Source organism: Pinus tabuliformis, chromosome 7, assembly GCF_031772625.1.
Source record: "Pinus tabuliformis cultivar Carrire ecotype Pingquan chromosome 7, CPIR1, whole genome shotgun sequence".
Taxonomy (NCBI): Eukaryota; Viridiplantae; Streptophyta; class Pinopsida; order Pinales; family Pinaceae; genus Pinus; species Pinus tabuliformis.
This window is the reverse complement of record NC_142293.1, coordinates 410,781,475-410,808,964: the sequence shown is the minus strand read 5'-3', so window position 1 is coordinate 410,808,964 and position 27,490 is coordinate 410,781,475.

Below are 27,490 nucleotides of genomic sequence, written 5' to 3'. Positions count from 1 at the left end.
AGCTTACAACCTTTATTCCACCCGAAATCCACTTGTGGGTTTCTCCAACCCACTTCGTCTCATTAATTGTCGATTAACTTCTGCACCCGAACACCATTGGTTTGTCTCGATCGAGATCTATCGATACAAAATCAATCTTCACGCCACATGTCTTCCTCCACTAATCTTGACTGTCTGCTCACCACACTCAGAATTAACGAGAACTCAGTTAAAAGGAAAAACACAGAATTTAACACAGTCAACACAATTTCATTCAATCTCACATAACACCAATTAACTTCGAATTTCACAATAACATTGAGATTTAGAAGGAGATTATCCTTAAGGATTTGACAGAGAATTTCTCATCCACATACATAGAAACTAAATTTTCCCAATTTACTGAATTCACTCCAGGAAAGCCAAATTTCTTCAACAGTCAAAATCCCTTTACAATAGTGTGAAAATTACATAAGTACTGGTTCATCCTAACAACCAGATCCTAATTCAAAGGCTAAAATTTATTAACCCTATCTATCCTACAAGGCATTCTCCTCGAGAATCTCCACTACAGCTAACTAACTAAAACTTATTACATCATGATCAAATCCTATATTCTAGCTCTATGCTTAACTAGAAAAACATGGAAATTGATCGCTAACGGATCCCACTCCTTTGCTTGTAATATTTTTTTTGTATTTTTGGAATAATTCTTTGAATGTCTTCAAGCCTTATGCTCTTGCATCACTATGCTACAACAGATAATAAGAAAATATACACATGAAGACATAGAGTTTACCGTGGTTCATCCCAATGTGGGACTACATCCACAAGAATTGTTTCTTATGATAATAATTCTTGGACAACAAATAGTTCTTGACCTGCGCACTTAACTGCAGTTCATTTGTGCACTCAGCTATAGAATCAGGCCTCTGCGCCCTCTGCTACAAAGCCTTACCTTCTCTCTCGAACCCACAGATCACACAATAACATAGATCGGGAATAATTCGATACCTATATTCTTTATTATTTGACCCTATATATATTATTACATAAAGGGTACATCATGCAAATACCATGGTCCACATACCATGGAATCCATAATACAAGCAACTATGGTCCGAAAACCATTGATATTTTACAAAATTACAAAAGGAAGGGGTTTCGTCCTATCCAGAAACCCTTATACCACGCGGTATATCTAAAACTTCTCCGTTGTGCACTCCACTTCACATTCCACTATGTGCTCCACTTCGTGCTCTGCTCCACAAAATGCAGAGTTCTTTCCAAAATCTAGGCCAAGTTAGGTTGCACCCAATAGTTCGTACAAACTTCGAGGTGACAGTGTTGTACGAAAAACAGATAGGATTCCATGCATGCCACCCTTAGTTATGACAGTAGATCAAAAAGTTCTCAATGACCTTTTGTCCTATTAAATTAGAATGAAAGCTTGATAAAAAAATTATTTTAGCTATGAATAGAAATGCCATTGACTCAGCTTGTAAAACCCTAACTTCTCAATTCATGAAAAGATAAAGGCTAACCTACTTACAAAAACGAAGTTATGCTATCTTGCAAAATTCATCAAATTACCTCATCTACTTGCAGAAAAGAAAATAATTTATCTTGTTTAATTCATCAAACTACAAATCAGAATCACAGGTACCATCTACCTAGTTCATCCTTGCTCATAAATAAATAACCTACTTGCATGATAAAGAAACAAACTCTACTACGTTTTTGCACTGAATAAAAGAAGGTTTAGAGTGGCCTAGGAGCTTTCCCTAGTCATATTATCATATATGGGGGCAATTATACATCTATGATAAGTCAAAGTTGTAATGGGGATCGGAATTGAGGAAGAAAAATTATGCTATAGTTTTTTTGCATGTGATTGCTATAGGAGGCATGTAATGGTAAAGGACGACATGTAAGTGATTTTTGAAGGTGAAAACGTTGACTTGAGGGTATGGAGAGGTGGATAGTAGCTGAAGAAAATGAAAGGAGGTTGGTTTGAACCCCTAGACAAGCTCAGGACCTCTCAAAGGCCTATCTTAGACTAGGATGAGTTCCCTTGGTGACCTAAACATAATATCTTATAAAATAGGGTTGTTGGGACAAAGTTTGGAGGTGGAAGGAGAATACGAAAGAGCTCAGGATGGAAGTGATGAATGTGCCCTTCCCTACACATCAATCATCCATGCAATCAATCACATTCATGAATCCATTTATCATTTACAAAATTAAATAACTTATGATGTAAAAGATGAATTGAATTTAAATGGCATCTAATTCATGCAATACCATTGATATAATCGCTAAAATAACTTCTAAACTACAGTAAGAAAATGTAAAACAAGAAAACTAACACTAATCTGCTTCCAAGAAATCATAAACAAAATATTTTTTGGATGTGGTTGTGAATCCTTCCACTCATTCTCCAACAAGAGAGGTGATGTAGAGGCTGCAACCACAAGATTTTATAGGTTAATTTCTACTGAAATGCAAGAAACTATGAACTTCTTGGAATCAAGAAGAAGCATAAGTACAAGAAGAGGGATCAAAGCCTCTGGGTTGGACCCAAACCCAAGGGTTTCATCCCTCTGGAACTAACTCATATGCAGCTTAAAATCCAACTTCTCATTATCAAAAAGTGCAGGTCTATTACATTGCATAAAAGTTGAAAATAACAATGTCAAGCTTGGAGCTCAATAGATACACCTATCTTAACAAAAACTTTGAATCCTAATGAGCTCTTCTTCTAGTTTATTTATACAAAAGGTCAACTGAAGAAGATCCCCTAAAAGTAGAAATTGTTCGCTCATTGATCTCGATAATGGTGGATCTTGTCCTTCTTGATCTTTACTTGGACTAGGAGTCACTCGGCTGCTAATGAACTCAATTGGTGAGAGAGGATATGGTGATCCCAAGTCGAGTATAGAGAGTTAAGGAGGTGGAAAAACCCCCTAGAGTCTATCCCAGTTGTCTACATTAAGCCCCTGCATATTAGTAGCCTAAAAAATGCTTCATTTTCCTACAATCATACCACATTAGGCCACATACTATGAAAAACACGTTGTACTCCCCTTACTAAGCATAATATAACCAAAGATGTGAATTAATGAATGAGAAGGATAGTTTTAAGGTTGGAGGATGGCATATTAACACTAAAAATGTACCTATTTATGGGACTCATCACTCTTCACGTGACTATGGCCCTAAAACCTCTCTCTTGACTCAACAAGCATGCGACTAGGCAAAGGAACATTCAAATAACCTTTCATTTCTATAAATCTAGACCAAATTTTGAAATACTACTCATTAGAAAGTTAATTTGGTTCATTCTACACAAAACCAATGTCTCCAAATTTTGAGATCCATCCTCACTTTCCCATAAAATCCAATGAAAAAATGTCACTTATATACAAACACCATACTAAACAACTGGGCCTAAACCTGAAGTAAAACATATGTTCTTGAGTCTATAACCTCTGCCATATGATGGAACATATTTTCCAATGTCGGAGAACTCGTCCAAGCCTCTGCAATAGGTTTGCAATTGATGAAATAGGCTAAGAACAAGTCTACGACATACTAGACATATTCTAGCAACTTTAGGGCCAAAACCACCACCTCCATCACCTCAAGCAGCAACCAAACATCTCCAACACTTGTAACAACATCTCCATCACCTATAGCAGCATATCCATCTCCTGTAGCAACAACCTCAAGTCATCTAACTTCCTCCATCACTGATAAAGGTATCTCCAACACAAGCAACATAGAACTGAACACATTAAGCAACATATGCAGCATTTCAAACAGCACTCCATCCACCTGCAACAACAAAATATCGAAGAAACACACCATGAGCAGCTCTCCAACCTCCTCCAGTAGCAACATTGTTGGCTTTAGGTTGGTCTGACCGGGTTTGATCCTTTTACTACACACCAACAAAACCCTTAAGCACTGGCCCTTTTAGTAGAGACCTATAAGCATATCGCATTCTCACCCGAAGTGACTATGGGAGGATGAAGAACCAGGTTTCTACATCCTTGAGGGATAATGCGATGTGGTATTTTTGTGTTTTCTGATACTTAACATTCATAATTTATTTCACATTCATGCATTACTTCACAACATTATATTCATCACTTAAAACATATCATATACATCCATAAAACTTCATTGTGCTGAAATAAAGTGCAAATGTTATGATACAACAAATAATAAGCAAATAAACACATGAAGACACAGATTTTACTGTGGTTCATCCCAATGTGGGACTACGTCCAAAATAATTGTTGCTTATAATAGAGAATTTGTACAACAAACAGTTATTGGCCTGCACACTCAGCTGCAGGCAATCTGTGCACTTAGCTACAGACTCGGGCCTCTGCACACTCAGTTGCAGAGCCTCACCTTCCTTCCAAAGTATAGATCAAAAAAATACAACCAGAACACAGATCTAAATCATAATATAATTTATGATGATTCTATTTATTATTTGACCCTATTATATACTATTTAATCGAAGGTCCATCCTTACAATACCATGGTTTTGACAAAAGAATTAGCTAAAAGCATTACATTTTACAAAATTACATTCTTTTAACAAAAACTAGGGGCTTTGACCCACCCCTAAGCCCATATATTGCATGGTCCATTTTGGTGCTCCATTGTCCGATCCACTTCGTGTTATGCTACATCCTTTACTTTGCACTCCACTCCCCAAAATGCAGAGTCTTCATCAAAATCTAGGCCAAGTTAGGTTGTGCCCAACATGCCCCCAACACTCACATGTGACTCGTCCTGAGTCACTTAGCTGATTTGCCTCTGATTTTTTCTATGATGTTGTTGTAGGCCTGGTTGAACTGTTGTGGAGTTTCTATCACCTGTTTCTCCTCATTGCGTGCTTCCTCCAATAGTGCCTATGTCACATGTTTTGCAGCCTTTTGCACCAACACTATTTCCCTTTGTCGAAGCTCCTAAAGCTTCTCATCCACCATGGAAAATTTTGGGGGCTAATGTTCACCCAGTGGGCTAATTTTCAATGATTTTTCCACAAAAAAGATTCGCCAATTTCCAATTTTTATAAAAGACGATTCGCCCAAATTTTAGAATATAAATTTATTTTACCTTAAAAATCACCAACATTATATAGAGACTATATATAAAATCGTTATAAATTTGAATAATTTTACAAATATATCAATAAAAATTTTATAGTTTGCATATTAGGGATTAGTGAGATTCACCAATGTTTTTAAACTTCAAGAAAATTTTCCATCCTTAAAATTTTCCTTTTCATCTACTGCCTCTGATAACTAGAGGGCTTCATCTTGCCAAGGTTGTGTCCTCTCTATCAAAATATGCTCCTCCTTCTTCAGTTCCTCAATGTTCTTCTGGAGGGCCTTACTCTCATTGATTTTCATGAGCCTCTGCGAGGTTGGTAATGTTGTTGCAGATGCTTGAATCTCTTCTAACTCCTATTGCTTCTGTTGAATTTCTTCTTACAATTTCTGTACATTTGGATCTTCCTGCAGCGAAGTCCAAATTTGTAAACTTTCATCTAACAACTTCCACATTCTGCCAATGCTACAAAGATGCTAGCCATTATAGTATTTAGGTCAGTCTCCCTCTGATCCCTTCTTGTGGCATAGTTGGCTGCAACTTCATTTTTAGCTCACTAATCCACATTTCATACTTGAATTTCACTTTAGAAATTTTTTCCTTCTACCCCTTTACTGTAAGGCCGAGCTTCATGACCTTTTCTTCTACTTGCTCTTCCTCTCAGACATCAAAGTCTGGAATCTCTTTACATGTGGCTTCGATCACCTCGTTGATATTTTGGCGTTCCTCTTCCATTTGATCCTTTTCTTACATCACCTGCTCGAGCTTATGCCAAAGTGCAGCACGCTCTTTTTCTACCTGTATATTCAGTTGCAATGTATGTTGTTCCCTCAGCTTCAATTCTTCAATTATCTCCAAATGTAGCTTGTGTAGTCTTGGCGACAACACTACTGTGATGTTCATATTGACGTGACTCCATTCTTTAGCTTGATGTTGTAGTTTGACCTATTAAAATTGTAAGGCTCCTACAGGTATCTATGCTAGCCTTGCAGCAAGTGTAGGATCTATCTGCCTTTCTGCTCCAACCCTTTCCTCTATCTACGTGGGTTGTCTGACTGTTTGCACCAGTATATTTAGTTCTGTGATCGGCTCTATAACACTAGTCAGAAGTGTGTTGTAGTGATATTTGACTCTGTTCCAGTGTTTTGTTGTTTCTTCCTATATCCTACCCCCAATTTGATCGAAGTCCTCTTCAGTAAGGACCATGAGATCCTTCATCTTATCATCCTTCTACTTCTTCTTCTTTTCTGAGGCAGCTTCGCCCTCTGCCTCCCTATTTTCCACGACATTTTTTTTGTTTTTTCCTTTTTTGTCTCCTTGGTATACTCATCTCCCTCAATAGGATATTTCTAACCCTCATCATGTTGTTCTTCCTCCTCTGACTCATGTTAATCATCCTCCTTATCTTTTCCACTGGCTTCACCATGCTGTGGAGAGTCCACCTCTTCTCCTTCTGTCTCACTATCTCCTATTACCTCTAGCATAGTCATCCATTTTTCAGGCCATTCTTATATCTACGTTGCAAGATCATCTTCAGTCACCATATATGGCAAGAAATTCCATTCCTTCTTTGTATCCCTGCACACCTATATGTACACCTTGCGAAAATATGCTTTGAACTTCGCCACAAAGCTATATTTCATGTATAAACTCGGTGAGAGTCAGGGATGTTAGTTCACTAGAATATGTAAATCCATGTGGTACAGTACAAAAAACATTTTTTTCTCTTGTGTGGGCAATGCGTTGGTGGTAAACCATAGCGAAGCATACCTCACGGTTTCACAGGTATCTGTAGGCACCTGAGGGAGCTGTAACTCTTCTGGTTCTCTCCACGCTAGCATAGCAACAATTAAGATCAACTAAGCATAGTGGAAAGTTGTACCTTTCTCTTAGACCTCGCGACAATCATCCAAGAACTCCTTGCATAGGTATTTAATCAAGTTATACTAAACCCCATTGGCACACTGCGTAATTAATGACACCGTTGATGTAGGAACTTCCTTCACACGAAATTTCCTCATAATCTTCCCAGCTAATATGTGCACCATGAAGCAAACCGCTTTGTCATTGATCGAATTTATGTCATAGCCCCTCTTTCCTTTGATGAGCTTGAACTTTTTCTTCATATTTTTTGCTATAGCGTAGTCTTGATCCTTTCTGATATGAAATTATCATATGTTAAACTGAAGTAGAATTGATTAGTTCCATCAATGAACTGAATGTTAACTTAAGTACTTTAACCATGAGAACTGATTGAAAAGGAATGAATTTATGACAAAATTGAAACATAAGAAAAATGTAAGCAGAAGTATTAAGCAACAAAACATAGCGATACTAGATAGCGAGATTGGTTACGGAGTTCGTCCTTGATGGACTACGTCTCCGGGTCCACTTTCAAAGTGGGCATCCGCTTTATTAGGATTGAATCCAAGGAGGTTGATTACACAACAAATTAACCAGACTAATTATGCACACAGGCACTTCTGGTCAATGTCAAAAGAAATCTCTCTGAAATAGCTTTGCAACGCTTATCACGATTCCCAATTCCGACTCACGATGCTCCTGTTACACTGAAAACGAAAATGCCTATATCCTCTAGAATTTGCTTACAAACTCTAAAAACCACTCCCCCTCTCTTCAAAGAACCAAACTATCTTTATAACCCTCCATATGCATTTGAACTCCCCTAGTTTAAGTTTAGGAATGAACAAGCTAACTTTCAGGGTAAGTTTAGGGTTTTTGGTTAATGAGTTAATGTCACAGAGTGACATTTTGGCTTAGGTGTATTTAAATATTAAAAATCTGAACCAAAACACACCGAAAACCTTATAATAGCTTGAGGACTATTAACAGTTAGCTAACCAGGTGGAGGGTTCTGACATCGCATGTGCACAAGAGGATAACCCCGTGGTTAGGGCTCTGGAGGTTCTGTTGATCTGCTGACGGTTGACGGTTGGTTAATCCTGGCGTTCACATATCACAGTTAACCCTGCCTAACCGTGACTGTCCACCCAAACTACGTGGTAAATTACATTGTTGTTCACATGTATGTGGTTTACTCCATGGTTTCTGATGTGGTTACCCCATGCGATTAACTGCAACTTCCACCGTAACTGCTCACCACTAACATGTACCCGTTGCGATGAGGCTCTGATGCAGTTAGGCCAGTGGTTAACTGCAGTTTGAAATGTTATGTGTTTTTATATGGTTTGTAATGTATTTAACATGGCTGAGAGGGTTTTGACTTAGGGTTAATGCATTTTAATGCATGGTTTTAGGTTCTAAGTTTTGGGGTTTAGTCTTTATACTTTTACATCTTTTGATTTAAAAAAAAATCTTTACAACAATTGTCACAAAGTGACATTTGTCAATATCACACGGACGACACCTATTCCCTTTTTGAGAAACAAACCCGAAGAACTGACGACAAACACATGTTGACAACTAGGTACAAAACCATATCCTTCGAATAGCATGAAAACCATCTCAACCATTGACATCACTAGCAGAACTGAAAATCAACACCAGACAACCTGAACCATAAACATCAATGTCGAAGCTGAAGATACGGGACACTGAATACTGACAGTGAATACTGGCGAAATTGATAAATATCAAGACCTCATCGACCATGATCATTTGAAGACCACTTCAAATTTGAACCCTAAAGACTCTGCTCATGTTGGACTAACAAGATCCTCCTAGATCAATCCTCTCCACTTGAAATATTTTTGACCACAAAAGTTTTACTAGATAGATAGAAGGTGAAGGTAGAGCTCCCTCACTTTCCACCTTGCCCTTATGATGTACAAATACATTCGATAAACAACCTGAAATTGATGACCTTAATGATGTTGATCATGACACATTTTGAATTTGTTAACTTTTTCATCCGTCTGCAGTATGCACGATTTACGAAGATGGTTAAACAACCTGCTATGAACATGGCAATTGACTTCTTTCCACGAAGTACCATGGATTAGTGATTCATAAATGTCTTTGACAATAGTCTCTACAGGATATTGTTCAATACTATGGATATGTATTAACAATCTATTTTGCAAAATAATAGAAACATTCAAAGAAATTCTTGACATCATACCAACTACTTGACTTGATATACTTTCCCGATTCCTGATTACTAAGTGAACTTGCTGCAATAAACCCATCAAATTGTAATGCGAAGACTGCTGCAACTTAGTTTGACTTTGAAAGTAATGAAGTGGTTGTTGATTTGTTTGAATCACTATTTCCTAACCCATTAAATTATGTCTCCATTGATTATCACTTTCCCTTAATGCATAAGTTTCCCTCAGATGTACTGGATACTTTGACACTGCTTTAGAAAAGGCTTTGACATGAAGACAAATAGGTTTCCTCTCCACTTGAAAAGAGGCTTCAAATATGTTTGAAACATGAAAGGGTGATACAATACAAGAGAAATGTAACACTAACTTTCTCCAATACTGACTTACATCCCTGTAACTTACAACTCCCAAACTTGGACTGAAATGATACATTATGACATTAGGAAGAGGAGCTTTGGACATCAACTGTAACTCATGTTGTATTCCCTGCTTATGAGTAAGATGTTTGTGCTCTTTAAATAGAACTTGAAATGTTTCTACCTTCTTGACCAAAATATCTTTAAACTGAGACTCACAACCTGAATAAGTATCCTTTAGATCCTTATGTTCTTCTTTTACACACATGAGTACAAATCTCTTATTTGAACTTATTAGTCACTTCTATCTTATTAGCAACAACTAAATTTTGGGTGAGCTTTACTTTTATGTTCCCTGACAATAAATTCAACTCCATCTTTCTTAAGGTGATATTTATGCTCTCTCCTATAAAACACTACATCACGATCATAAAGATAAGGACTTCCTAAGGCAACTCCACATATGTCTACTGGAACCACATCTAATTCCACTTCATCAACGTAATTAGTTGTAATGGAAAATTTTAACTGACACTGCTTTGTGACTTTTATATGAGTTGCTTTATTTAGCCAACCTAATGGGTAAGGTCTTGGATGATTCCGTGTCTCCAAACCCAAGTTTTTAACTAAATATTCAGATATCAAATTTTCCTATGATCCACTGTCAAACACTTTATCTATCTTTGTGTGCTTAGAATTTATCCTTATGTGAAATAGTTCAACTTTTTTATCCTCATTTTAATGATTTATGTTTGATGAAGATGCAGTAGTGTTAGAATTTGAAGCAGTGTTAGAAGTTTTACCTATCGAAACTATGGTAGTTATCCTCCTTTCATCACCCGAATCGAAGCCTAGATCTTGTTGGATTTCTGCATTTGCTTTCTTTTCATCCTTCTCCTTAAGGAACTTCTTTGGCTTAAGTTCAGGATGAAATTTCCAACACCTAGATTCATCATGATTGACTCTCTAGCAATGAGAACAAGTAGGTCTTTCCTTCTGAGTTGTCGCTGATTTCTTTCCCTTAGAATTGTTCTTCCTCTTGCTATCATTGGAATCCTTGATTTCCAATTATTTGGATGATTGTGGTGAAAACTTGAATGGTCTGACACCTGATTCAATATGTATGGCTTGAACACACACTTCATCAAAATCATTAGGATTAAACATCAATAATGTATGCTGCAAATATGAATGTAAATTGTTAATGTACTTTAATAAAGTTTCACGCGTATCCAATGAAATACCAAGCGCCAATGCTTTCTTTCTGAAGTCCAGAGTAAACTTCTGAACACTCTGCCCTTTACCTTGCCTCAAGTGCTACCAATCAATAACAACTTGGTGCATGTATCCTAAAGGATGGAATTCTTTCCTAAGATATTTTAAGAACTTAGACCATGAAGAGATGACTTTGCCTTTCCGCTTTACATCTATTTGAGTTTTACTTTCCCACCAGATTAAAGTTGTTCCCCCCATTCTAAGTGTAGCTAACTGAATTTTCATTTTATCGTCAGAAATGTTCTAAATATGACAATACAATTCTAACTACTTAATCCAGTTATCTAACTTTTTAGGATTCATTTCACCATCATAAATAGGTACCTTAAATTTTACGTCAAGTTTCAAAATAGATGTTTTCTTAGGTTTCTTTTCTATTTCAAATTCTAAACTAGAATAAGAAGATGATGATGATGATGATGGAGATGATGGAGATGATGAAGGTTTATCAGCCTTGCCTTTACCCTTGTCCTTCTTCGATGTCTTTGAAGAAGAAGATGCATCTCTTGCTTTCTTACCTTCGTAAAGTTCTCCCAACATCTGATTCATACTTTAGAATGATTTTTGAAATTGTTCCTCACTCATCTTAGTTTAAAGAGTTTCACCTGCATTAGATCCTGTCATGGTCGATTTATGAGTGACCCTTCGCTTTCCAATCTCTAGATCAATCTCCTCAAGGGTTCCTTCTCCACGTTGCGACTTTGACCTGGTTAACATTCACTAGAAAAATTCTACAAACGTAACCTTCTCTGATTCCAAATTGTATGATCTGAAATGATCATATGCTAAACTCAAGTAGAATTGATTAATGCCATCAGTGCACTGAATGTTAATTTAAGTACTTTAACCGTGAGAACTAATTGAAAAGGAATGACTTTACGTTAAAATTGAAACATAAGCAAAATGTAAGAAGAATTATTAAGCAACAAAACACAGCGATACCAGACAACAAGATTTATTATGGAGTTCTTCCCTGATGGACTACGTCTTCGAGTCCGCTTTCAAGTTGGACATCTACTTTATTAGGATTGAATCTGAGGAGGTCAATTACATAGAAAATTAACCAGATTGATTATGCACGCAGGCACTTCTAGTTACTATCAAAAGAAAGCTCTCTGAAATATCTTTTCAATTCATGTCACGGTTCCAATTTCTGACTCCTGATGCTCCTGTTACACTGAAAACAAAACTGCCTATATCCTCCAGAATCTACATACAAACTCTAAAAACCACTGCCCCTCTCTTAAAAGAACCAAATTGTCTTTATAACTCTCCAGATGCATTCGAACTCCCCTAGTCTGAGTTTAGGAATGAACAAGTAGACTTTTAGGGTTAGTTTAGGGTTTTTGGTTAATGAGCTAATGTCACATAGTGACATTTTGGCTTAGGTATATTTAAATATTAAAATTCCGAACCAAAACCCACTGAAAACCTTATAATAGCTTAAGGACTGTTAGCGGTTAGCTAACCAGGTGGAGGGCACTGACAGTGCATGTGCACGGGTGGATAACCTCCACGGTTAGAACTCCAGCGGTTCTACTGATCTGCTGACAGTTAACGGTTGGTTAATCTCGGTGTTCAAGTATCACAGTTAACCCTGCCTAAACGTGACTGTACACCCAAACTATGCGGTAAATTACATTGTTGTTCACATGTATGTGGTTTACTCCGCGGTTTCTGATGCAGTTAACTGCAACTGCCACCGTAACTGCACACCGCTCACATGTGCCCGCTAAGGTCAGGCTCTAATGTGGTTAGGCTAGTGGTTAACTGCAGTTTGAAATGTTATGTGTTTTATATGGTTTACAATGTATGTAACATGGCTGAGAGGGTTTTGACTTAGGGTTAATGAATTTTAATGCACGGTTTTAGGTTCTAAGTTTTGGGGTTTAGTCTTTAGACTTTTACATCTTTTGATTTAAAAAAAAAACTTTACAACAATTGTCACAACCCAACCAAAACTTAGACACGGATGACACCTGTTCCCTTTTTGACAACCAAACCCTGGGAAACTGACGACAAACACATTTCGACAACCAATATCACACGGATGACACCTGTTCCCTTTTTGACAACCAAACCCTGGGAAATTGACGACAAACATATTTCAACAACCAGGTACAAAACCATATCCTTCGAACACCATGGAAACCATCTCAACCATTGACATCACCGGTAGAACTGAAAATCAACACCGGACAACCTGAACCATAAACATCATTGTCGAAGTTGAAGATACCAGACACTGAATGCTGACAACGAATACTGGCGAAGTTGATAAAGCTCAAGACCTCATCGAACATGATCATTTGAAGACCACTTCGACTTTGAACCCTGAAGACGCCACTCATGCTAGTCAGACAAGATCCTCCTGGATCACTTTCCAACAAACTCCTCTATGAGGTTCTATCCTTGGTATGGAAATCTTGTGATCCTTCATATCAGCATAGGGTCTATGGGGATCTTATTCCCCAACCATAAATTTCCATTGTGCACCATCATGAGTAGTTTCCTTACACATGTTGTGCTCCCCACATTTCTGCCAAAGTGTGACACGTTCAACATATTTAGTAGTCCTAATTGTGCCAACTCATTCGCCCATTGTTATGGCTCTAACCTCGTCACTTTGCTGTCCCGGTAGTGCACCTATTTCAAATATCGATCTGGTGCAAACTGAGGGTACTTCTTCCTACCATTAAAATCATAATCTGTGAACTTGAGCTACAGAATTTTTCCTAAAACTTCTCATTTAAAGGGTACTTCTTCCAGCAATAAGGGTGTAAATGTGCGATACTTTGAATCCTTTGATTCTTGTATAGGTTTAGAATTCATTTTTCTCAGTGGGATGTATGGTGATAGGGGTGATAAAAATACTATGCCGCCTTCCTCTTCCTATATCTCCTCCACTTCTTCGTCACTTTCTTTTACTGGCTTGAGTTTTTGCTACGGTTTAGCGTGTTTCTTATCTTGTTTCTTCTTGATTCTCACTTCCTTAGAAAATTCTTCCTCGGGGATCTCATCTATGTTTGTGGTGATGGTGTTGTAGCTGCTACTATGGGAATTTGTGCTGATGCTACGGGCGTACCAGCGATTTTTGCAGCGGCTGCTTCCATGACTAATTCTATGCCTCTTTTGTCAAATATACACACAAATTATTCATTTGACGGAATGTTCATGCAGAAATTATATGCAATTTCTTCGCACTATGAACACTCAAGCTATCAATTCGTGAAATTTCTTAATTTGGGTGGGAGATGGCTCATTTATAACAATTCTGAAATTAAAGAACCATCATTATATTTTATTTTGTCTAGATTGCATTCATATTTTCTCATTAATTTCATATCTATCGTTATATCTTACCAATCTATCCTCATAAATGCAAGTTTTCGTGTATTTTTCCCTTTTAACGATCATATTTCTGTTTTATGGTGAACTCTAACCATTACACATTGTCGCACACATCTCATCTTATGTCACAGATCCCACGAACTTCAACATACTCCATACTCTAGGGAATTGACTTCCTACATCAAAGCTCTTTGCAGCATATTTTATAGTCGAGTGCCCATTTTCAACTGCAGGTGGCACTAAGAATTTTCCTCTTTCTTCCTCAGAGCGAAGCTCTAGTGCAAGTTTGTCCCTGTACAAATTCAACCTACTACAATTTACTTTTCCCTGGATCACTTCTCCATTTAACTTCTCTAACTGAACCGTGCTTCGATAAGTAATATACTTGATAACATTTGGGCCTAACCAATGCATTTTGAATTTTCCTGCGAACTTCACAAACATACTATCATAGAGGAGAACAAGGTCTCCTACCTGGAACTTCTTTTGCTTAATATGTCTATCATGCCAAGCCTTTTCTCTTGGTTTTTGTAGCTGCTGATATAATTTTGCTATAAATATGTCTTCTTCCAAAGAAATAAACTACAACATTCTTTCCTCCATTGTGTCAGGGTCTGTCAAATTTGTAAAGGCTACAATCCTTAAGCTAAGGACAATGTATTCCATGGGCATCACAACTTCTCGCCCATAAACTAATCTAAAGGGTGTCTGACTTGTCAACTTCTTATTCTGTAAGCCCATAATATTGTTGAAATTATAAGGTCCGATTCATCTCTATTTACATTGCACACCTTAGTCAATGAATTTTCCAAAAGCTTATTGAATGCTTCCACATTTCCATTGGCCTGAGGGTGATGAGTACTTTTTTGGAGATTAAATTGAAATTCCTCACTCAATGATTCAATAAATTGAATTCAGAATGTGGGAACCTTGGTCACTCATCAAGAGCTTTGGACACCCAAATCTAGACAGTATGTATTCAAAAATAAACTTCGCAGTAGTCTTTGCACTGCAGTCTCTTACTAGTTATGCTTCAGCCAATCTTTTCAAATAATCAGTTGCAATAATTATGTACCTCACACCAGTCCTCTTTCAAGTGGATTGATAGGTACAACAAAATCAATAGCCCATTTATTGAAATCTTGTAAGGTAACCTGTGGTACCAATGGCATCTCATCTATTCTTGAAGGTTTTCATATTCTTTGGCACATGTCACAAGCTCTTCAATACTCCTTTGCATCTCTATGTAGTGTAGGCCACCACAATCCTACTCTAAAAATCTTCTACGCAGTAGCTTTTCCTACATAATGTCTACCAGCTTCGCTTTCATGAGCCTTTGTTAGAATGATTTTCCTTTCATGTTCAGGAACATATATTTGCAATATCTCATCTGGTCCCATCTTATATAAGTGTCCTGCTATCAATGAAAAATCAGTTGCCTTCACCACTAATTCTTTCTTCTGCTTCATAGTATATTCTGAAGGAGCCATTATTGTGTTCAAAAACTAAATAATGTCTACAAAATGATCATCTCCAACTATGATTTCAAATAGCTACACATCAAGGCGACTATATTCTATAATGGTTGGTTCTTCACCTGTTTCCAATCTTGAAAAATGGCCAGGTCCTGCATTCAGTATTCCTAGCTTAACAATAATTTCAAAGTCATATTCTTGAAACAACAATAACCATATGCAAATTGTCCCTCCTAAAAAGGGATTATTAACCAAATACTTTAATTCACAATGATCTGTAAACATCTTGAAATGTGATCCCAGCAAATAATGTCTAAATTTATGCAAGGCATATACCATTTCCAATCCTTCCCTTTCTGTGGTTGTTTAATTCTTCTCAGCTTTAGATAGTTTCCTACTTGAAAAATCTATAGGATGATCAATTGCTCCTGCACCAGGTTGTGCGAGTACCACTCCCAAATATATACGATAAGTATTCACATGTAAATGAAATTCCTTATTCCAAACAGGGAATACTAGTATAGGAGCAACTATCGTATTTTCCTTCAATATGTCAAGGCTCTTTTGACACTCTTCATCCCATTGAAAAGTGACATATTTCTTCAACAATTTTTCTATAGGCACAGTAATATGAGAATATCCTTTGATCAACGTTCTATAATATCCTGTATGTCCCAATTTAGTGTCAAGTTTCCTTACTGTCTTCAATGGAGGTAAGTTCACAATGATAGAAATTTTCACGGGGTCCACCATCAATCCTTGCTTGCAAACAATACGTATCAATGATATACCAAAAGGTACACAAAATATGCATTTCTTTAAGTTCAAGGAGATTTGATATTGTTTACATGTATCAAGCATAAGTCTTAAACTTCCAATATGTTAGCTTAACAACCCAAATATATTCCAATCATCAAAATATACTTCCAAAAACTTGTGGATATATTATTTGAAAGTTGCGACCACCACTCTTGAAAATATAGTAGGGGCATTCTTCAATCCAAAAGGAATCACTTTGTATTGGTATGAACCCCACTGTATAGAAAATGTGGTATTATGTTGATCTTCAGGTGCAATTCTAATATGATTATATCATAAAAATCCATATGTAAATGAATAAACTTCTTGACCTCCTACATTGTCTAACACTTCATTTGTGAAAGGGGTAGGGAAAGGATCATCTAAGCATGCATCATTAAACTTCATCAAATCAATATAGATCCTAATTTCTCCTTGATTTTTCTTTTCTTGTACCACAATAGGACTTACCCACTCCGATTCTTCCACGGGTTCAATAACTCTTGTTGTTATCATCTTATCAAACTCAGCTTTTACTTTTTCCTTATATTTCAAATTCAATCTGTAAGGTATTTGCTTGATTGGCTTCACATCAACCTTAAGGGGGATCTTCATAACTTCTAAATCTCCTACTATACCCTTCATTTCTGAAAACTTGGTGGGAAACAACTCCTAATACTCATGAAGTAATTCTGTCACTTTTCTTACTCTTTCTTCATCCCCATAATCTCCTATAGTTGCAAACTTCGGTTCCTCTTCTAATCCTATATTTACATTTTTTTTCTTTACTGGCTTTGTTATATATGGTATCTCTAGCTTAGGTTCGTTTACTTTGCGGTGTCCTTCTAATTCTGCTATATCAATGTTGTGAGGATCTTCTTCTTCTTCTGCAATAAGGTTGTAGCATTCTAGTGCATGTTCTATCTACGCAACCCAATCAGGTTGTTGCCATGTCCTTGGAGATAAATTCTCAAAGATCTTCTTCTTAAATGTCTGAAGGGCTAAATCTATATATGGAAAATCATCTTCAAAGCTAAATGTCAATATAAACCCATCAACAATATCTATGTAGCTCACAGTACCATGTCAAAGCTCTATTTCTGAGTACCAATTCTGAGGAATTGTCTCCAATGTATGAATGAACCCATGTACCCATTCTTGTTGTGGAATATCCTTCCATGTTGTAGTACATAACCGGATATGCTCCCTGGGGTTAGTTTCAACATCGTATTTCAACTCCAGTTCTATGTTTATCTAACCAAATATTATCCACATCAACCTTCGACATTCCTACCAATCTCCTATATTCTTCCTATGTGTACCCCACCATCTAGAAGGAGTATATTTTAAGGCTATATCCAAAGATAAAAACTTTTACTTTCTCGAACCTATTCTTCATAATCATCAAGAAAAACATTTACATCACCCAAGCCATCATAAGAAGGAAGGTTACATACCTCAGATGTCATGCACTGAATTGATTTAGTAACTCTTGCACAACGACTTGTAGATACTTCATGTAGCAGGAGTAACTTTTAAGGCTATATCCAAAGATAACAGTATTTGAATTCATGGAACATGGTCTTCATAATCATCAAGAAAAAAATTTACATCACCCAAGCCATCATAAGAAGGAAGGTTACATACCTCAGATGTCATGTAGCTTAATGATTTAGTAACTCTTGCACAATGCCTTGTAGATACTTCATGTAGTCCGTTATGCTAATTCTCCAATTCTTCTTCTGAATCTGATGTACAAGAACTATCATGTTCCCAAGTTAACTTTCCTTAGGTAGTAGGGTTAACAGCATCTTGTTCTGTTGCTTTCAATTGATAAATATTACCTATATCAGTTGCACAATAGTCTTCTCTAACTAGATCTGTATACCTCGCTCCTTCTGATGGATCCAAGGGAACAATTACCCTCATATTATTCCCTTCGACTATCATTTGTCTTTTCTTTAGATTAATTATAGCCATGTTATCAAAAGTCCAATCAATTCCAAGCAATGCAGGATAGGGGTTACTATCATCCACAATTTCTATTACTTCAAACTCAGTAGTAGTGCGAACTCCTTCAATGTCCATTGTCACACCTGATAGTCTTCTTAAGGGGAAGATCTTCAGCTAAGTTTCCATCCTTAGCTGAATAGGTGACCATTGTAGCTTTGTCTTACCCATTAATTCCCATGTCTGATTCATCACAACATTAACCTTAGATCCTAAATCTAAAATAACGTGATCCATCTCATAGTCTCCTATCTGTGAACTAATCCTCATTTAGCTTCATGTTCTCTTCTGCTAATGAAAATTGTTAACTGTGTGAAACTCAGTTTGTGTATTTCTTTAGATGCATAAATATATCAATTGTTGAAGTCCTTATACAACCTTTTGATCTCTTAATAACTTCATACAAGTTTGCAGAAAAGACTTTAAAATACCTTCTTGGTTCACTGAATCCTGATCTTGTGTTAAAGCTCGTTTCTGTGTCGAAGTTGATGCTATGTTGCAGTTACTTTTCTATTTCAGTTGTGAACTAGATGTCGAAGCTCCAACATCCATAAATATTTGCTTGGCTTCCATAAACACTTATTTTTCCTTCTGAATATCAAAGACAGGAGCTTTTTTAGCAGTCTTTCTAACCCATGCAGTTTCAGATTCCTTCTTTTCATTTACTTTGTCATCACTAGTCGCAGCTCCACTTCTAGTAACAATATTGATTCGGGGATCATCAGTTCTTCTTTTGGCAGTCATCATCTGGATATTCTGTGTCGGCTGCTCTTGCATTTTTTCCATAAGTATCGTACATTCTTCGATTACATGGTCAAAAACTTTACAATACTTACATGTCATAGTGGGATTTTGATAGTCTCTCACAAAGAGTCCTAGCTGGCCACATTTATATTAAATAATTTGTCCAAGTTCTCGACCAGCTCCACCACTGTTATGAGGAATTTGGTATCTACGGATAAATACTAATTCCCTAGGTAGGTAGCTATACCTAGAACAACATATTTAAAGTGCTTATCCTTTTTCTATAAATGATAAATAAGACAAATGGAATCAAATGACCTACTTATTATTTTGCTTTCCTTTTGTCTCCTTTGTTTGACTCCCATCACTCCTTCTCAAACTTGCTCAAAATGTAGTTGCAAGCATAAACAAAAGACAAAGAACCAATCAAACCAAGAGATCTATTGAATACAAGTAAATGGAATCATAGACATTCACACATATAAACATCATATATCAAGATAAGCATATGGAAAAAGGGTGTAAACTTCTTTATTGAATAAAAGGAAGAATTACGACCATGAAGTCTGATCCATTGTCACTCTTCTAGCTTGGGTTCCAACCAACATCACATCAATAGCACAGCACTCTGGCAGCATAACACTACTCACTTACAAACTCAATTCTCACTCCAACAGTATATCCTTACAAATTCTCGAAGTCCAGCCCCTGATCACTTAGATGAGTTCTCAATTTATAGGAAAATGGAGGAGGTTTTGTATAAATGAGGGTATTGAATGGCCTTCCAAACTTATATTTAGTTTCCATGGAGGAAGGGATGAGAGGATAGGAGGTTACTTAACTCATTCCTCATCCATTTTCGAGTTCATAGGAGGTGATAAGTGTCAGAATCATCTAGATGACTCTAGAGGATAAGAATATTCCTAGAACCCTATGTGAATTTTGGTCAAGCACACTTACTCCTGTCCAAGGTTGCGCTGGTCCCTGAATGACACAATTTTGGAGGGTTTCAAGCCAAATAACTCTCAGGGAAGGAGGCATTCAAAGAGGTCACTTGTCTAGGGCATGTAGCAACTGAATTAGGGTTTGATGAGCCCTAATGGTACTAATCTAAATGATGGGAGTGATGCGCCCAAAAGGATCTATAATAGCTACCCCCTAAAGCATGAAGTCAAAAATAATAATATCAGGTGACATGCTTTATGATGTGATGAGGAGGTTCTGAAGTGGTTGGTGACCTGCATCGATTACAATACATAATATTATGATATTTTTATTTTTTCTCATGAATCGTTGAGGGATGGCATACCCATGCTCAGCATATAAACTTTCATTACAAGTACATAGACAGTCGTCTACAGATATAGACCCATGATCGGAATGACTATCAATGTAAAGCCAGTGTACAAATGATTTGGTACATTTCCTTAAACCGCAGCCCAGATGGATGAAACTAGATCTGAGGTATTCTATCTCGTTCAATCTTTCACTCATGTACGAGTCTAACCATGCGAATATGTGATCTGAAGTTGAACATGGGAAGACACCATCTAATTACCAGCCGATGATGTAAGCCATTAACAGATGTGAGAGAAATCACCGATAATGATAATGATCCTCAAGGTACAGCAGTACATTCTGCATGGTGTGAATGGATGTTTTGATGTCGAACACCATACAAAGTCTTTCAGTCGAAGGCCAGTGATGTCAACCTATCGCCAGAAGCAAGAAACCTACCATTGATGTATGCAAGCTTCAAGGTACTAGAAGGGTGTTTCTAAGTCAACTTATTGGATAATGTGCTGATGTAAAAAAGAAGTGACTCGTCGCAAGAGGGCCTTGATGTATCCCACACCAACAACACAAAACGAGTGTAATGATTTGGCATATGGAATTTGACTGACGACACAAGGTTCAGGAATGGTGGTCATGAAAATGAAGGTTTATGGTATTGCAAAGGATGAATTTTAACTGAGTGAATTCTCTTGAACATGTCGGTGACATTGAATGGATTGGTAGCATTGACCCAAAACAAAAGTAATGGATGGTATGATAGACCAAGGTATGATGACCATCAAGGAGATAACCCAACCCAAATAGTCACAATGATGAAGTGAAAGTGTCATGTTCAAGAACGACCTGCTGCCATAAAGTGGTTTGCCCCTTTTCCCATTTTCCCCAGTCATTCCTAACTAATACCTCTTTATTTTTTATCAAGCCTGAGGAGGATAACATATTCTTGTTGTATAATTCCACCCTTCAGGTGAATCCATTGCTATGTGATGTTTTAATGAGCCTAGCAAAGGTGAAACTCGGTCTTGTAATGATGGACAAGTTTGTCGCTATTTGATGTTTTAACGAGTCTAACAACAATGATAACTCAGTCCTTTTCATGTTTAGAGAGTTTGAAAAGGGACAAAAAGAAAACTCCACAAGTTCTTTTTCGTAGATTTGTCTCTCAAGTCCGAAAAAGTGTAAAACAATACAAGAGAGAACCTATTGACCATGTTCGATCAACGTATTCCTTTTTTGTAAATAATCTATCTCAGTCCGGAAAAGGGTTAAACTTATACTGATTAGATGTCGTTTCCAATCTGTTAACGAGCTGAAAAGGACAAGAGCTCGGTAATATTTTCATATCTCAAGAGTCTCAAAATAGCTTAAATAAGACTTCACTTTGAGGCACAAGTGGTGTCTAGGACAGCAACTGGTTCCGGTGATGTTTGAACTTCTAAAAACATGTTGATTTATGTGAAGAGGCTGGCTAATAAGACCACTCATTGCAACTATTCCTCAAAAATGGTAAAACAACCAAGTGAAAGTGTATGATCGTCCAAGTAGATAGTGATGATGGAAGGATAAAAACCAAGGCTCATCTTACGAAAGAGGCTGATAGAATGTCAATCACGAGGGTTAAAATGGAGATGGGTTCATTTTTACACAAGCTTTAACCATAGGGAACTATGCTTGGATTCAGTTTCATGTTTACACAAGCTTGAAATGAAAAAATATGCTTGGATTCAATTTCATTTTTATACAAGCTTGAAAGGAAAAACTATGCTTGGATTTAGTTTCATTTTACACAAGCTTGAAATGAAAAAACACTATGCTTGAAATTGGTTTAATGCCCCCAACATGATGACTTGATTCTAGGTGCATGCCCCCCAAGCTTCATTGCATTCACCTAAGTAGTCTACTCGTGGTTATCAGGTGGATGGAATGAAGGTTCATTTACGAGATCAAGTGAAAGACTCGACTGGGATTTTACGATATCTAATCAAAGACTCCAGTTGGAACTTTGCTCCAGGGGTCCTTGTTTTATTTTTTAAATGAGCCTGACACAAGACAAGGAACTCTGCTCAAATTCCTTGTTTCATTTTTTAATGAGCTTGACACAGGACAAGGAACTATGCTCTGATTCCTTGTTTCAATTTTTAATGAGCTTGACATAAGACAAGGAACTACGCTTTGCTTCCTTGTTTCATTTTTTAGCGAGCTTGAAACAAGACAAGGAACTATGCTCTGGGACCTGTTTCTTTTTTTTTAATGAGGTTGACACAGTAAAAGAACTATCATCATATTCCTTGTTTCATTTTTTAACGAGGTTGACACAAGACCAAGAACTATCCTCGTACTCCTTGTTTCATTTTTTAATGAGCTTGACACAAGACAAGGAACTATGCTCATACCCTTTGTTTCATTTTTTAACGAGCTTGACATAAGACAAGGAACTATGCTCATGGGAGCTGTTTCATTTTTTAATGAGCTTGGCACAGTAAAAGAGCTATCCTCATAGACCTTGATCACGACCCATAAGAGGTTATGACTTCCAAGAGGTTCTCATCAGATGGGAGAACAATGATTTGGAAGGGATCATTAGAGAGATCTAGTTCCACTACCCCAGTACATAATGTACAACATCACGGAATTGATTGTATGTTGATGTAGGCATGGAACGGGTTGCCACATAATTGACCCGTGGCAGGGAAGATACCATTGGGACAAAAGGACCATTTAGGGAATATGGTTGGTTGGAAGCCATATTTGGACTGGGAAATGAAAGCTGGTCAACGGTGACAATTCTGCCTTCATGCGGGAAACACATCACTCGAAAGAGTGTTGAAACAATAGCTCCCATGTCATAAACATAGTTGCACCCAAGAAGTAAATTCTAATCTAAAGGGCCTGGGACTACCATCACATTGCGATAAACAAGTTTTCCTCCCAAAGTAATAGGAAACTAAGGAAGGATCCCTAATGGTTGACTAGTTCCTCTGTTAAACTCCAACATATTCTGGGTAACAGGCACAAGTGGTGGTGAACCGAGTGCTTTCCAAGCAGTGGAGGAAAGGATACTCACTGATGCACCTTAATCTATAATAGTGCCAGATATAGTCATATTACAAACCTATACTATGATCTGGAAAGGTACATAAGAAGAAAGATGACATCCTGCCAGTCGATTCCAATCAAAGGAAGTGACCATACTACTTGGAGGGGGTACCATAAGAACAAGAGATTTACCCCCTTGAGTTATGAGAACTGGAGGATTTTCCTCCTGTCTTGATGGAACAAGAGGATTGCCCCAAGCTCATTGGAATCTAAAGAAATGAAAAGAACCTGAGTGTTATCATACTCACTCTCTATGGCAAAGGTACGATTAAATAAAGGTGAAATCAGATCAACTATTTCCTTGACCTATGATGGGTCAGGTATAAACTCATGGGATTCACATTCAGAGAGAGTGGGTTTGATCGATGGTTGATTTGGGTCAGTCACTTCATAAACTAGTGAAGGATTAAAGGAGAGACTCCTGTAACCAGATGGAAGTCGCTGCAGTGAAGCAGGATGGTTATCCAATAATTTTTGGGCTTCATCTAGATAGGGACAAAGGTGAATGGGGTGATTCCCTTCACATAACCTACAGGGAAACTTAACTTTACCCTTCTTTCCATGAACTTTACTACCACTATTTGATGGTGTGTCAGCAGCATGATCTCCAAAAGTTGATGGCACAGGATGATATGAATGAGAAGACCATTCTTCTAAGATCTGAGGAATATCAGGAAAATTTCGAAGAAGATGGTCTCTCATACAAATTTTGCATGGATATCGAACTTTGTGAGGCTTATCGGTCAGTTTCTCATTAGAAGTTGCATTCAAAACAATGGTTGCCTGGTTTCCCCCTTGCTGAATTCGCTTCTTCTTCTTATTCTTCTTCCCTTTCTTCTTCTTCTTAGCCACCTGGTTACTAGTGTTAATACTTTCACTAGGCGAAGAGGAAGAAGGGGAGGAAGAAACAACAGACGATGAAGGCAAAGGTTCAACTTTAGGATCAACTGGAGGTTGATTTTGTCCAGTTGGAGGAGTACTCGATTACGGAGAGATCACGACATTTTGAACCAAGGAGGTTGAAAAAAACCATAATGGCAAGCCAATGGTAAATCCTGGAAGGGACAATGTCTCCATATAAGGAGCGCCAATATTTCTGAAAGGAGGAAAAGGACTAGGATTCCCATCAAAAGGAATTCCTTGATCAGTGGACTCCAGAGCTGTTGCCATATGTCTCAACCTAAGATAAACAAAGGAGTGAGTGTGGAGGATGTTATCCATGATCAATTAATTTCATTTTAATCAAAATAACATAACAAAACAAAAGAGGGATAATCTAGGCAAAAGGATTACCAAGCAACTGTGAACTGCAGAATACCTCCCGCCGAACCGAGAAGTACATGCAGGCAATCTCCTTGAATGCTTTGTTTGATGTATCACAATGTACAAGGTAGTCGACTCGGTTACCTAAGGATGAATAGAAACCTAGTGTTGTCCTCCCATATATACCTGAAAGTACATGGAGGCCCAATTCGTATTAGCGTTGTCTAATGTGAAACCGCATAGTGAGAGCATTCCCATATACTTTACGTACTGTAACACCGCCCTATATACCCAAAGGTACGTGGAAGAGCTACAATATGCTCACGAACATGGAATCAGGTATCACACTTGAGATGTATTGCAGACAAGTTAGCGACAGATGCTATGTTTTATGATGTCAGAACACGTCTCTAGCCTAGAACCTCTAAACGTTTTGCGTTAGGTAACAATTCTCCATTAGGTTAATTCACATGAATTTTAAGTTGATATTCTTAACAATTTGCCTTTCAAGGTTCACCACGTGATGTATGTTTGCAATTCCTAGAATGCAACTAATATGATAAGCATTCTTTCCATTCAAATTAACAATTAAAACCTTAGCTAATAGGGATAGAGCAATCAAATTTCTTTTAATCAAAGAGCAAAGAACAAATCTAATGCAATTTCCCTAAACTATTCCTATGAGAACACACAAACTCTTTCAATGCACAATGCAAGTTTTTCTTTTCGATTCCCTTAATGTTATGATGAACAAAAAGAAACTAATGCACATACAATCAATCAATCTTTTTTCAAGAATGAAGACTTTACACCAATTCTGTTTCGAAAGAAAATAAGACTTTTACGACACTTTCTTTTGAACAGAGATCACTCAACTATAATATAACTTTGACAATGAATTGATAGCGATAAAGAAATAATTTAAGAAACACTAAATAACCAAAGACAAAGTAGGGTTAGCAAAGGAAACACAAATTGATTTCAGAGAGACAAGCATCATTGATCTTTCAACAAGTAGAAACAGAAGGAAATTTGGCAAAAAATCAACTCAAAGGAGGGATTTTTGTCCTAAGAGGGATCAACGTAGCCTTGAATGGGAGACAGTGTGCTTCAGAGCACTGTCCTCAAGCCAAGGGTGCTCTGCAGCACTCTGTCTCTAGACCAAGCCTGCGTTGGTGCCAGAGAGGCCATCCTAGGGGCTTACAAGCACAAATTTCACCAAAAAACACTTCAAAAGGTTGAAAGAAACTCAATGGAAGCAAGTAGAGTCTACTAGAGGGTACTAGGATGAAGGTAAACTACCCAGAACGATGATCAATCCCCAGTGGAGTCGCCAATTTGTTATGAGGAATTTGGTATCTACAGATAAATACTAATTCCCTAGGTAGGTAGCTATACCTAGAACAACATATTTAAAGCGCTTATCCTTTTTCTATAAATGATAAATAAGACAAAGGGAATCAAATGACCTACTTGTTCTTTCGCTTTCCTTTTGTCTCCTTTGTTTGACTCCCGTCACTCCTTCTCGAACTTAACTCACTCAAAAAGTACTTGCAAGCATAAACAAAAGACAGAGAACCAATCAAAGCAAGAGATCTATTGAATACAAGTAAATGGAATCAGATACATTCACACATATAAACATCATATATCAAGATAAGCATATGGAAAAAGGGTGTAAACTGCTTTATTGAATAGAAGGAAGAATTACAACCATGAAGTCTAATCCATTGTCACTCTTCTAGCTTGGGTTCCAACCAACATCACATCAATAGCACAACACTCCGGCAACATAACACTACTCACTTACAAACTCAATTCTCACTTCAATAGTATCTCCTTACAAATTCTCAAATTCCAGCCCCTGATCACTTAGATGAGTGCTCAATTTATAGGCAAATGGAGGAGGTTTTGTCATAAATGAGGGTATTGAATGGCATTCCATACTTAGAGTTAGTTTCCATGTAGGAAGGGATGAGAGGATAGGAGGTTACTTAACTCATTCCTCATCCATTTTCGAGCTCATAGGAGGTGATAAGTGTGGGAATCTTCTAGATGACTCCAGAGGATAAGAATATTCCCAGAACCCTATGTGAATTTCACTCAATCTCGCCCAGCACAGGTCGAAGTGGGCCTTGGTGCTCTACAGAGAACCTAACATGGACCTACCTGCACTGAAGCGCACTTACCCCTGTCCAAGGCTATGTTGGTCCCTCAAGGAGGCAATTCTATAGGGTTTCAAGCCAAAGAACTCTAAGGGAATGAGGAATTCAAAGAGGTGACTTATCTAGGGCATGTAGCAACTGAATTAGGGTTTGATGAGCCCTAATGGTACTGATCGAAATGATGGGAGTGATGTGCCCAAATGGATTTGTAACAACCACCTCATCCTCTTCCTTGATAACCCCCTCGACCACTGCATTGTCCATTTTCCTCATGTCCATGTTCTTCCGCTTACATTCTAGAGGTGTCACCATCGCACTCGAGCATTAGGTCATAAGCTCGACAATGGTTTTCATCATGTCCTACCAATTTACATAACTTGCAATACAAATTCTTGGGAGTCTGGACATACTTTCGCAACAAATAACAATATTATGATCTATGTTTGCCTCTATTTTTTCAT